We start from the raw sequence: 10,995 nt of genomic DNA on the forward strand, positions 1-10,995 counted from the left end.
AGGCAGCCGATCAATGATTCTCATCATTGATGTTTCTATCTCTCTCTCTCTCCCTCTTCCTTCCTCTCTGAAATCAATTTTAAAAAATATATAAAATAGACGTCATTACCTCATGGCCAAAGACAGACTCTGGTTAAAATCATCCTGAACAGACTTCCCTGCCCACAAGTCTCCTCCTCCATCTATCAAGTTAGGATCAAAATGAGGTGGTTCAGGAATTCCATCCCCCGATAGGTTTTCTCGGCACCGTTTTCAAAAATGCAAACAGAGTGTCTTTGCCAGCCCGTCACTTTTCAGCTCTCCACAATTCCCCTCTCCTCCAGCCCTGGAGAAGGCCCTGCCACCTGGGCGGCCCGGGGCCCAAGTCAATGACATTAGAATTCGAAAAACTGGGATCCAGTTCCGCAAACGGATGCTCTCCTTCTCCTCACACGGGGCAGCTTCTACCTGCTTTTTTTCCTACAGAGACTTAAGGTGGGCATGTCCACCCTTCAGAGTTGCCCCTCTCACAGAGCCACGGCCTGGCCCTGCCTGTGCGTGGCCCACCTGGGGACACGGGGTTCCCGTCCTTCAGTGCCCCCCTACACCTGCGGGACTGTGGCCTTTCTCCGGGAGGGGCCCAGCCTGCTCACAGCCCAGGAACCAGCCACAGACGGGGACCTGCCTCCTAATCTGAGGAGTGCTGCTCCCACTCAGGGCGTCTATCTCCTGCTCCTACTGCTCTGTGATAAACAGCTCCTATGTGAAGAAAACTTTGGGCCTTGGCCAGGTAGCTCAGTGGGTTAGAGCGTCGTCCTGATGCACCAAGGTTGTGGGTTCCACTCCCAGTCAGGGCACATACAAGGTGTCAACCAATGAATGCATAGATAAGTGGAACAACACATCAATGTTTCTCTCTCTCTCTCTCCCCTCCTCTCTCTCTGTCTCTCCCCACCCCTTCCTCTCTCTCTAAAATCAATTTGGGGGAAAAGAAGAAAGAAAGCTTTGGGTAGCATCTCCTCTCCTTTCTGTCACCCTTCTCTTTCAGGCCTCCTGTTTCTTGCTACAATTACCCTAATTTCTATAAAGGAGTTGGAACCACCCTCAGGTGAACAATTGCAAACACCTGGCTCGATCTGGGGGCTCATGGTTTTGTCACACCCTGAAAAGAGTACAACCCCAAGGGGAGTCCTTCAGAGAGGGGCCAAGGTCAAAGCATGCTTCACCTAGCTTCCTGCTGCACACGCCTCCAAACTCTGAGCAGCCCACAAGCTCATGTGGGCAAAGAGTGGAGCTTTCTTCACCCCAACGTGTGTGTGTGTGTGTGTGTGTGTGTGTGTGTGTGTGTGTGAAAATATGCACGACATTTAAAGAAGTGTGGCTTTTTAAATCTGATTGTCAGTGTACCACTCTTTATTTCAAACCTCCCACCCCACACGGGACCCCTGTGCTCCCTCTAAAGTCTCAACCCTTGGCATGAGCACTTTCAGGGGTGACAACCCTCACAAAAGCAGCTCATTCCACTTGTGGACAGTTTTGTTAGTTGGCGGGGGGCGGGGGGTGTTGTTTGTTTGTTTGTTTGGTCTGGGTCCCTAAAACTTCTGCCCACAGGTCCTACTTCTGTGCTCTGGAATGACAAAAAATGAATCCCATCTATTTCCCCAGACACTGTCTTTCGTTTTCCCCAAAGCACCCTTCCCGGTGCCTCCCGTCCTCCCACCAGCCGCCTGGGTAGCACGGGGCTTCCGGCACTCTCTCCCCGAGCAGCCGGTGTGGAGTCCCTCTTACTTCTGAGCTCTCCCTGCTCCACCCTGTCCCGACCCCCAAACCTACAGGAAGCCTGTCACTCATTTCTTTTGCTTCCCCTGCCCTCTCTGCAGTGTGGTGGACACGTTAAGTAACACAAGCTTTCTGTAGGAGCAGAACACAGGGAGCCCATGTCGCTGACTGTGGGGGTCCCGGCTCAGAGGGCTGCTCAGGAGGGTCCTGGGTGTGCCACCGGGGGAGGCTGCTGGGGCAGAGCTGGCCGAGGCACCTGGCCCTGAGCCAGCAGTGGGGGGAAGGGTCTCCCTAGGATCTCCTCCCCAGGATGCTGCACCTAGCTTCCTGCTGCTTCTATGGGGGATGGATACATGGGGTTTCATTATCCTAATCTCCAATTTGCGTATGTTTACCATGTCCTATAATGAAAAGGGGGTTTTATTGATTGACTTTAATGCTTCCTCCTGCGAATGAAGCACGCCCATCCTCTAACCACACATCTGACGGCAGCCCTGCCAAGGCCTGACTGCTCCAAGCTTAGCCTCCAGGGACACCCAGGTCTTATTACAAGCGGAGGCCCAGGCTTTCTTTGGGGGCCCCGTCTCTGCAGAGCATGTGCAATGCCCTCTCCTCTGGTTGACTGCGGTCAGCAGCTGGCCAAGGCGTCCGACTGGCGCACTGTGCTCCCCTGGCCACGGCAGGGCAGAGCTCAGCTCCTTCTAGAAATAGACAGCGAACCAAGGGCACACACATCACCCCACACCATGACGTATAAAAGGCTTTCTTTCTCCTCGTTATCCTCACACCTCACTTCCAGTGTCCCCAGGACAGCAGTCAGGAGCAGGGCTGGGTGTCCTCAGCTGTCAGGGCGTCGCCCACCTGCTGTGGCATTCCTGGGGCTTGTTGCTGCCTGCCAGGCCTGGTCTGGAGGGCAGATGGCCACATAAAAATAGTCGGGAGCCCTTGAGGTGCCACTTCTCCAGCTGTTCTGTTGCGTGGGAGCCAGATGAGAAGGTGGAGAAGTCTTGGCCTCGCTCCGGGCCTTGGAGAGAGGCCAGCTGCTCAGTGCATCCCCCGTGGGGTGAGCACTGGATAAAATGCTTCTTTCTGTTTCATCCGTTTCCAATCAATTCTGTTGCAGCTAAGAAGTTCTGTTGAACTGTGTCAGTACACATATAGCCCTGCTTCTTCAAGAAATTAGGGTCTAGACAATGGGGATCCACTAATCAGCAAGCATCAAGTCTCAGCTGAGCAAGATGAGTAAGTTCCAGAGGTCTGCTGTGGAACACTGTACCTGCAGTCAACAAGCGTCGAGTGGATGCTCCCTTAAGAGAATGGATCTCATGTTAAGTGTTCTAACCAGAATACAATACAGCTTTTAAAAAGGAGAAGGAGAGGCTAGAGCAGTGCTGGCGAACCTATGACACGTGTAGCCATTTCTGATGACACGCGTAGCCATTTCTGATGACACGCGCCGCTGAGGCGGCCGCATGCCGAGGATGAAACATTTGCTGCTCCTGAGGATGAAACATTTGCGAAATAATGTTTTTTCCTCAAAGTGACACACTACCCGAGTTATGCTCAGTTTTTTGGCGAAGTCTGACACACCAAGCTCAAAAGGTTGCCCATCACTGGGCTAGAGTCTGCATGTGTGGCCAGGACAAGTTTCTTGGCCTCTCTCAGACTCGGTTTCCTCCCCTGTAACTGTGAGTACTGCCTGCGGGGGAAGGGTGATCATTAACTGAGATGCAGCTCCTGCCTGGAGCACCGCGGACTCAGCGCCAGATTGCTTTGCTTCTGCCCGATTTAACGAATGAGCCATGTAGCTTCTATTTGGGAGCTGGTCACAAATATACCTCAGGAGGGAAGGGCCAAAGCATTGGGCGATGAGCCGCTAGGGCGGGTGGGGAGAGATGTTTTCTGGATCACGGAGCCAGCTGAGAAGGGAGGGAGTGGCTGCCACAGAATTCCTGAGAACAGCTGAGACAGCTGGGAGGGGTGGGCTCAGCCTCACAGGGTGCAGCTCTCTAAATAGCTATAATTTTACGTGAGAGGAGAAGTAACAAGAACTTTGCATCACTTTGGTTTGGCAGTTTGCGATTTGCGGGCATCGTTACCTACATTATCTCCGTTGCTTCCCTAGCAAACCTGTTAGGCAGAGAGAGTGCCCACCCACCCACAACCCCTAGGCTTGTCAAAGGGAAGGCAGGGCTCTGGCCTTCCCACCTGCCCCACCGCCCCTGCAATGGAACATTCAGGGCCAAGACTACAACTAGACACAAGACTAGTTCCTGCCCTGGCTGGTTTGGCTCAGTGGATAGAGCGTCGGCCTGAGGACTGAGGGGGTCCCAGGTTCGATTCCAGCCAAGGGCACATGCCAGGTTGTGGGCTCGATCCCCAGTAGGAGGCATGCGGGAGGCAGCCGATCAATGATTCTCTCTCATCATTGATGTTTCTATCTACCTCTCCCTCTCCCTTCCTCTCTAAAATCAATAAAAATATATTTAAAAAATAAAAAAAGACTAGTTCCTACCCAGACCAGCGGGGAATGACGAGGAAAGGATTGAGGCAAAGAACTGGGTGATCATAATCAGTTGTGAACCATCCTGACTCTATTTTTAACCCACCATCTGAATTGATACTTTCCTTGGAGAAAGCCCTGGGTTAGGGAGGCAGTATGACCTTTCTCCTGGTTTCCCACCACAATATCCGGGGTGCTCCTTTCAGAGAGGGAAGTCCTTCTGCCCTGCAAATGCTCTGCCATCCTATTTGCTCCCTCGCAGTCACTCGCTAGGTGCAGCTGCACAGCATATACTGTGCTGAGTATTACGGACAACGTACAGGAAGTCTAGTCGCAACCTTAGGAGTCTACAATCTGATCCAGGAGGTAGGATTCCTGAATGTGGCACCTGGGTAATCTGGTCGCGGGCAGCGCTTAGTGAGGTCATGATAATGTGGTTAGTGCAGACCTGGGGCAGACGATAAGCTCAGTTTTGACACCTGTAGGGTGATGTCATGTCCAACTGGAGTCTGGGACCAGAACATTTCTCTATTACACACACACACACACACACACACACACACACACACACAAGCAATTACCTTTTAAATCACATAATCACTTAGATTAATTTCTATTTTGCTTAATGTGGGGGATTGGATGTTGTCTTTTGTTATTTTTCAGTCTTTCCAATTTTTGTGAAGCTTGGTTGTGACTCCCCTAGCCTTTTTTTAAAAAAAATTAGGGTTAAAAAGTCCCATCTTAACCATCTTTACATGTACAATTCAGTAGCATTAGTATATTCACATGGTTTGCAACAGATCTCCAGAACTTTTTATCTTGCAAAAAGTATTAGTTTCTAATGGAAAAATAATATAAAGACTCTTTTATAAGCCCTAACCGGTTTGGCTCAGTGGATAGAGCGTCAGCCTGCGGACTGAAAGGTCCCAGGTTCAATTCCGGTCAAGGGCATGTACCTGGGTTGTGGGCACATCCCCAGTGGGAGGTGTGCAGGGGGCAGCTGATCGATGTTTCTAACTCTCTATCCCTCTCCCTTCTTCCCTGTAAAAAAATCAATAAAATATATTTTAAAAATAAATAAATAAAGACTATTTTATAAAATATAAACTGCTCAAGACTAGTCCTGAAAGTTGCCCTGCTTCAGCTGGTTTAAAAATCCCACACTGAAGGGCCTCCCCTGCCCTCCACCCTAAGTCTCCTGGTGGGGCTATTCCAGACCCTGTTCTCTCTGGGAGGCCCTCTCATGGGGCCTCTGCCCCGCCCCCCTCCCAGTGCTCTCCCCTGGCCTGCCTGGGTTGATTGCTAGGCCGTGGCCCCCAGGCCCGCACACCCTGTTGTGTGTGCTCAAGATACGGGGCCAGGGTGAGGGAAGGTGGAGGTGGACGGTCCCCTGAGCATGGCCGGGGGCTGCTGGGGAAGCTCTGGTCCTCGCATCTACTCCACTCAATCCCCTCATGTTGCAGAAGAGGAAACTGAGGCTCAGAGGTCAGCTTGCTAAGGGTTCATCAGGGACTAGATCCCAGGGTGCCGTCACCTCATTCAGCACCTCTAGAAAGTGCTGAAGGCTGTTGTACTGTGCACGGCATCAGAGAAAATGGTCAGTGTTGGACTTGATTTCCCAGTGTTGGGCTGGGAAAATAAATGAACAGTTAGGTTGCGCTGAAAAAGGCCATTTGGCATGCTGCACATTTTTGCCTCATTGCTATACAACACGGTAACAATTCTGTTATGATCAGGTAATTGTCAAATCATATTTGTTATGAACTTGGTTTACTATACTCAGGTCTATGCATGTGACGAAGAGAAAATTCTGAAATGCCTTAAATTAAATTATAGCAAGCCCGGGGGTGGAAGGAAGAGAAAAAAGGGAGTGGGGGAGGAACAAGCTTTCTCCTACCCTCAAGGTTCTTCTGGCTGATCTAATAATCAATAGACATGAGACAGATTAGCAAGAGCAAGCAGCCAAATTTAACAATACCTACGAATGGGAATCCTATACACACAAGAGAGCCGGAGACCCCCCCCCCATGCAGGAGCGGTTCAGAGATAAAAAGGGGGATTGAGGTGTATAAGACATTTGAGCTAGGGACGAGGTAAGGTGCCTTGGGCTTCAAGGGCCACTGCAGTGAGAGCACATGTTGAGAAGTGTGTGGCTTGCACTGCCACATATAGTAGACTAGAGGCCCGTTGCACGAAGATTCGTGCAATAGGCCTTCTTTCCCCTGGCTGCCAGCACCGGTTTTCCTCCGGCACCCGGGACCCAGGTCTTCGCTCTGGCCTCCGCTTTCCATCTTTGCTCTGGCTGGAGCCTTCAGTGTTCTCTCCGGCCAGAAACTTCAGTCTTCTCCGCTCCACTCCTGTAGCTTCCTCTGCCCCCCGCCCTCCCCCTCGTAGCAGGCATCCCGCCCTGCCGCTCCATGCCTGCGTATGCAAATTAACCCACCATCTTTGTTGGGTTAATTTGCATATTCACTCCTGATTGGCTTGTGGACGTTGTGGAGGTATGGTCAATTTGCATATTTCTCTTTTATTAGTGTAGATGGGTAAAAAGGCATTCCTGCTGATAACTCTTCTCGTGAGCCAGGCTCCTGATTTACATCATTCTAGATACTCAAGGGGGGAGCAGAGGTTCCTTTTCAGCCTGCAGGGTCTCAGTTGCCCCAGCTTAAAATCTTCATACCGCTGAGGCACAGTTCAGCGTGGCTCATTCTACAGGAGTTAATCAGTTAACAACTGAAGTGCAAGCCAACAGAAGACTGCTCCCGCTCTTTAGAGTCTGAATCGATTAGTAAAGTAACTTTTCCAGGTGGCTATTTCTGAGATGATCTAAAAAGAGACAACAGCCAGGTGCCCTGAAGCCCCTGGGGCCTCTTCTTGTTTGGCTCCTTCCAGCCCCTGCTGCAGAGGTGCTGGCCTGTCCCCGGACTGGGCCCCTGCCCCTCCCCCATCCCCTTTGTCTGGAGCTAAAGTAAATCCTTTCAGAACAGCTTACATCTTTCTCTCCCCTACTTGACATACAAAAACGCCTGCAAAACTCAGGGCGGTGTGTGTGTGTGTGTGTGTGTGTGTGTGAGAGTGTGTGCATGCACGGGGGAGGGGGGGTCATCTTTCCTGCCTGGCCATGCTGCTGGTGGTTTAGACTCCGCGTCCCATGGCGGGTCTTCTTTTTCGGCCAGCAATGGCCTAATAAACGCTTTCTATTAAAGACTTTCGGCAGAGGAAGTTCAATTTTTTTGTTTAACACATGGATGTTCATTCTTCTCTGTGTACGTCATGTGTATCTGCTCACTGCTTTCTTAGAAATAGAGGAAATGGGACAATCAGGGTGCATTTCAGATCAGCTGAGGTTTGCTTCAGTTAAGAGCGGGTGTTGATTAGTCACAGGACGTGAGAGCTGCTAGGGAATTTGACGATCATCGTCCTTCCTCACCGGCTAAGGAGGAAACTGATTTCATCTGAGCCTAGAACTGCCAGATTGTAGGGCTAAGAGTCACAGTTAACTTTCCGATGCATTTCCCCTGTAGAACAAAACAGCCACACTCCACGTGGGCCCTCCCTGGCACGGATGGGGGGCAGGGGGCGCAAATCCATGACAACAAAAATAGTTTCTAATCCAACTCTGTGTGAACTCTTGTCTAGGAAGGGAAAATAAAACAGGGTTTTTCTTTCTATTCCCAACCCTACACAAAAGCAGCCCCAGGGCAGCAGGAGCAGGTGTGCCCATCACCACGGTCCACAGGAACCCAAACACGGACGCTCAGACGGGTGGGGCTGAGCCCAGGGCCTCGGTTTTTGGCCCTTCGGTTACTCACCTTCCCCAGTGAGGCGGTGCAGCAGCTCGGTTTCCCAGCCAGAATGGTGCCTGCACACCACGGATGCGCAGTGAATCTTGGTGGGGCTGAATCAGATCCAAAGGCTGTGCCCACCTGCCCAGCAAACGTCATGGGGGCACCTCAGAGCTCGGAAATGAGCAGGGATTCCCATCTTCCTCCCTCCTCACACTTGGACTCATAGTGGGTCCAACAGACCGAGCTCTATGTCCGGAGACTCCAGCCTTTGGAAGCGCTTCCCGCAAGTCCTCCTCCTCCCTTGGAGCCGCCTCTCAGCCGCAGGCCCCGTGCACTCACCTGTCCCTTCTCCGTCTATGAAGGGAGGAGGCCCTCGCCATGCCTCATGCCTCTGCAGCAGCTTCTGACCCACAGAACCTGGGGCTGTCGCCAGGCTGTCTGCGTCCTCCACTCACTGAGCTAAATCATTGACAGTTCACTCCCACCACCATCATTTCATTCCGCAAGTTTTCAGACCTAGAGGAAAGCTGAAGGAACAACAATAACAAAACGAACACCTATACCCTTCATCTAGAGCCGTGGTTCTCAACCTTCCTAATGCCGCGACCCTTTAATACAGTTCCTCAGGTTGTGGTGACCCCCAACCATGAAATTATTTTCGTTGCTACTTCATAACTGTAATTTTGCTACTGTTATGAATCGTAATGTAAATACCTGTGTTTTCCAATGGTCTTAGGCGACCCTGCTAGCTGTTCTCAACCTGTGGGTCGCGGCATTAGAAAGGTTGAGAACCACTGATCTGGAGTCACCTATTGTTGACATTTTGCCACTTTTGCTTCCTCTCTTTGCACACAAACACACACATACATCCTTCTTTATGAAGCATTTGAAAGCAAGCTGCACACTATGACACTTTGGTGTATGTCTCCTACATGACCACAACACCACCTCACCTTAAAAAAAATCAATTAGATATCATTTAATTTCCCCAATTGTCCTCCAAATGCCTGTTAGGGAATTTTTAAAAAATTGGGATCCAATCAAGGTTCATGCTTGCATTGGGTATTTTGTCTTGCTTAGATGTCTTTTTAAAAATCCTGAGCAATCTTGGTGGTTTGTTTTGAACTCTGAGTTTTCCAGATCTTCTGTAATTAGGTTTACACAGAAACCCCAAAATAAGTGGCAGCGGGAACCAAGCGGGAATGGCGCTGCCGCACCTCCCATGGCCTGGCAGCCGCCTCCTCAGAGCAGAGAGAGGCCCTGAGGCGTCTCTGGTCCTGCCGCACCCCTGCCGCTCCGCAGCAGGCGCTCCCTCCGAGTCTCCTCTGCAGACTTGGGAAAGGGAGGCTGTGCATCTTAAAAGTAAACCGGCTGTGACTCCTGCCCTTTTTAAAAAATGGGAGGAACCAGAACCCCACGACCTGTGGGCCTGGAGGGACATCCTCCGCAAAGCAGAGGGGACCTTCTTGCCAGCCAGGTGCTTCTTGCCCTGGACTGGGAGTGCCAAGGGCAGCCAGAGAGGGTGGTTTTCTGGGGATCTGGAAGGCAGGGAAGTGGGGTGGGGGCCCCAGCCTGAACACACCTCTTTTCCTCTCCCTCCCTAGCTGGTGTTCCCAGTGGTTAGAGCATCTTCCGTGCTTTTACCAAAGGGTCTTGGGTTTGGTTCCCAGTCAAGGGCAAGTACCTGGGTTTCTGCACACTCCTGGCCCCAGTGGGGGAGTGTGTGGGAGGCAACCAGTTGTGTCTTGCGCACGTCATGTTTCTCTCTCTCTCTCTCTCTCTCTCTCTCTCTCTCTCTCTCTCTCTCCTTCTCCCTCCCTTCCTCCCTTCTTTGAAAAGCAATGAGAAAAATATTCTCAGGGGAGGATTAACAACAACAACAACAAAACAAATGGATAGGTTTTATGGCATGTATGCGATGCATACATAAAGGGAGAAGGACAGTTCAGAAATCAATTTCAGAGGTTGTGACAGCATTTAAAGAATGGGATAGACTCAGCGAGAAAATATTGAAGTATGAATAGAGTGCATAGTGAGGGTTAGATTATTCTGTGAAGCTTCTATTCCAGTTCAGTGTGTGTGCCCATGGGCTGAATCACAAATATGTTTGTTACAAGTGAGTCAAGTCCAAAACAGCTCAAAAGTCACTGATTAAGGCTGATTTTCTTGGAAGAGTGCTGTCTTCCACTTCAGTTCTTTCTTCTCTTTTCCCAAAGCTCTTGCATCTAGTCATGTTCTCCACCTTCCAGCTCTAGCCCCATCAAGTTAAAGAGATTTTTTCATTCCCAGAACAAGCTGTGTCACCTGGCAGGAATATTTGACCAAAGAGAAGGATCCTCTTCGCCATCAGTTCTCTGACAAAAGAGGGGAGGACACCATGGCACTGCGGGAGAAGGACAGTTCAGAACCAGGAGGTTGTTGGGAGCTATTCAACAGCCATGTTACCTGCAATGTTGGCTCTTGGTTCTTGAGTTTGGCAAAGAAAGAATTTAGAGCCAAGAGCTCTAGAGCAAAAGGAAGTTTACGTAGCATGCAAGGTGAAAGTATACTCGAGGAGAAGATTTGAGTGGGCTGCTCAGAGAGCTGCCCTGGCCTTTTATTTTTTCGGTGGTCCTTAGACCATAGCCAGCCTATAGCCACAAGTGGTTGTTGTTTTTTTTAAATTTATTTTTATTGATTCCAGAGAGGAAGGAAGAGGGAGAGAGAGATAGAAACATCAATGATGAGAGAGAATCATTGATTGGCTGCCTGCTGCACGCCCCCTATGGGGGATCAAGCTCGCAACCAGGCATGTGCCCTTGATAGAGAATCAAACCTGGGACCCTTCAGTCCACAGGCCAGCGCTCTATCCATTGAGCCAAACCAGCCAGGGCTCCCTGGCCTTTTAGAAAGAAGGTTACAGAGGCAGAAGAAGTGAGCCAGCAGGGCTGTGTGGACTCAGGAAAC

Source organism: Eptesicus fuscus, chromosome 12 (genome assembly GCF_027574615.1).
Source record: "Eptesicus fuscus isolate TK198812 chromosome 12, DD_ASM_mEF_20220401, whole genome shotgun sequence".
Classification (NCBI taxonomy): domain Eukaryota; kingdom Metazoa; phylum Chordata; class Mammalia; order Chiroptera; family Vespertilionidae; genus Eptesicus; species Eptesicus fuscus.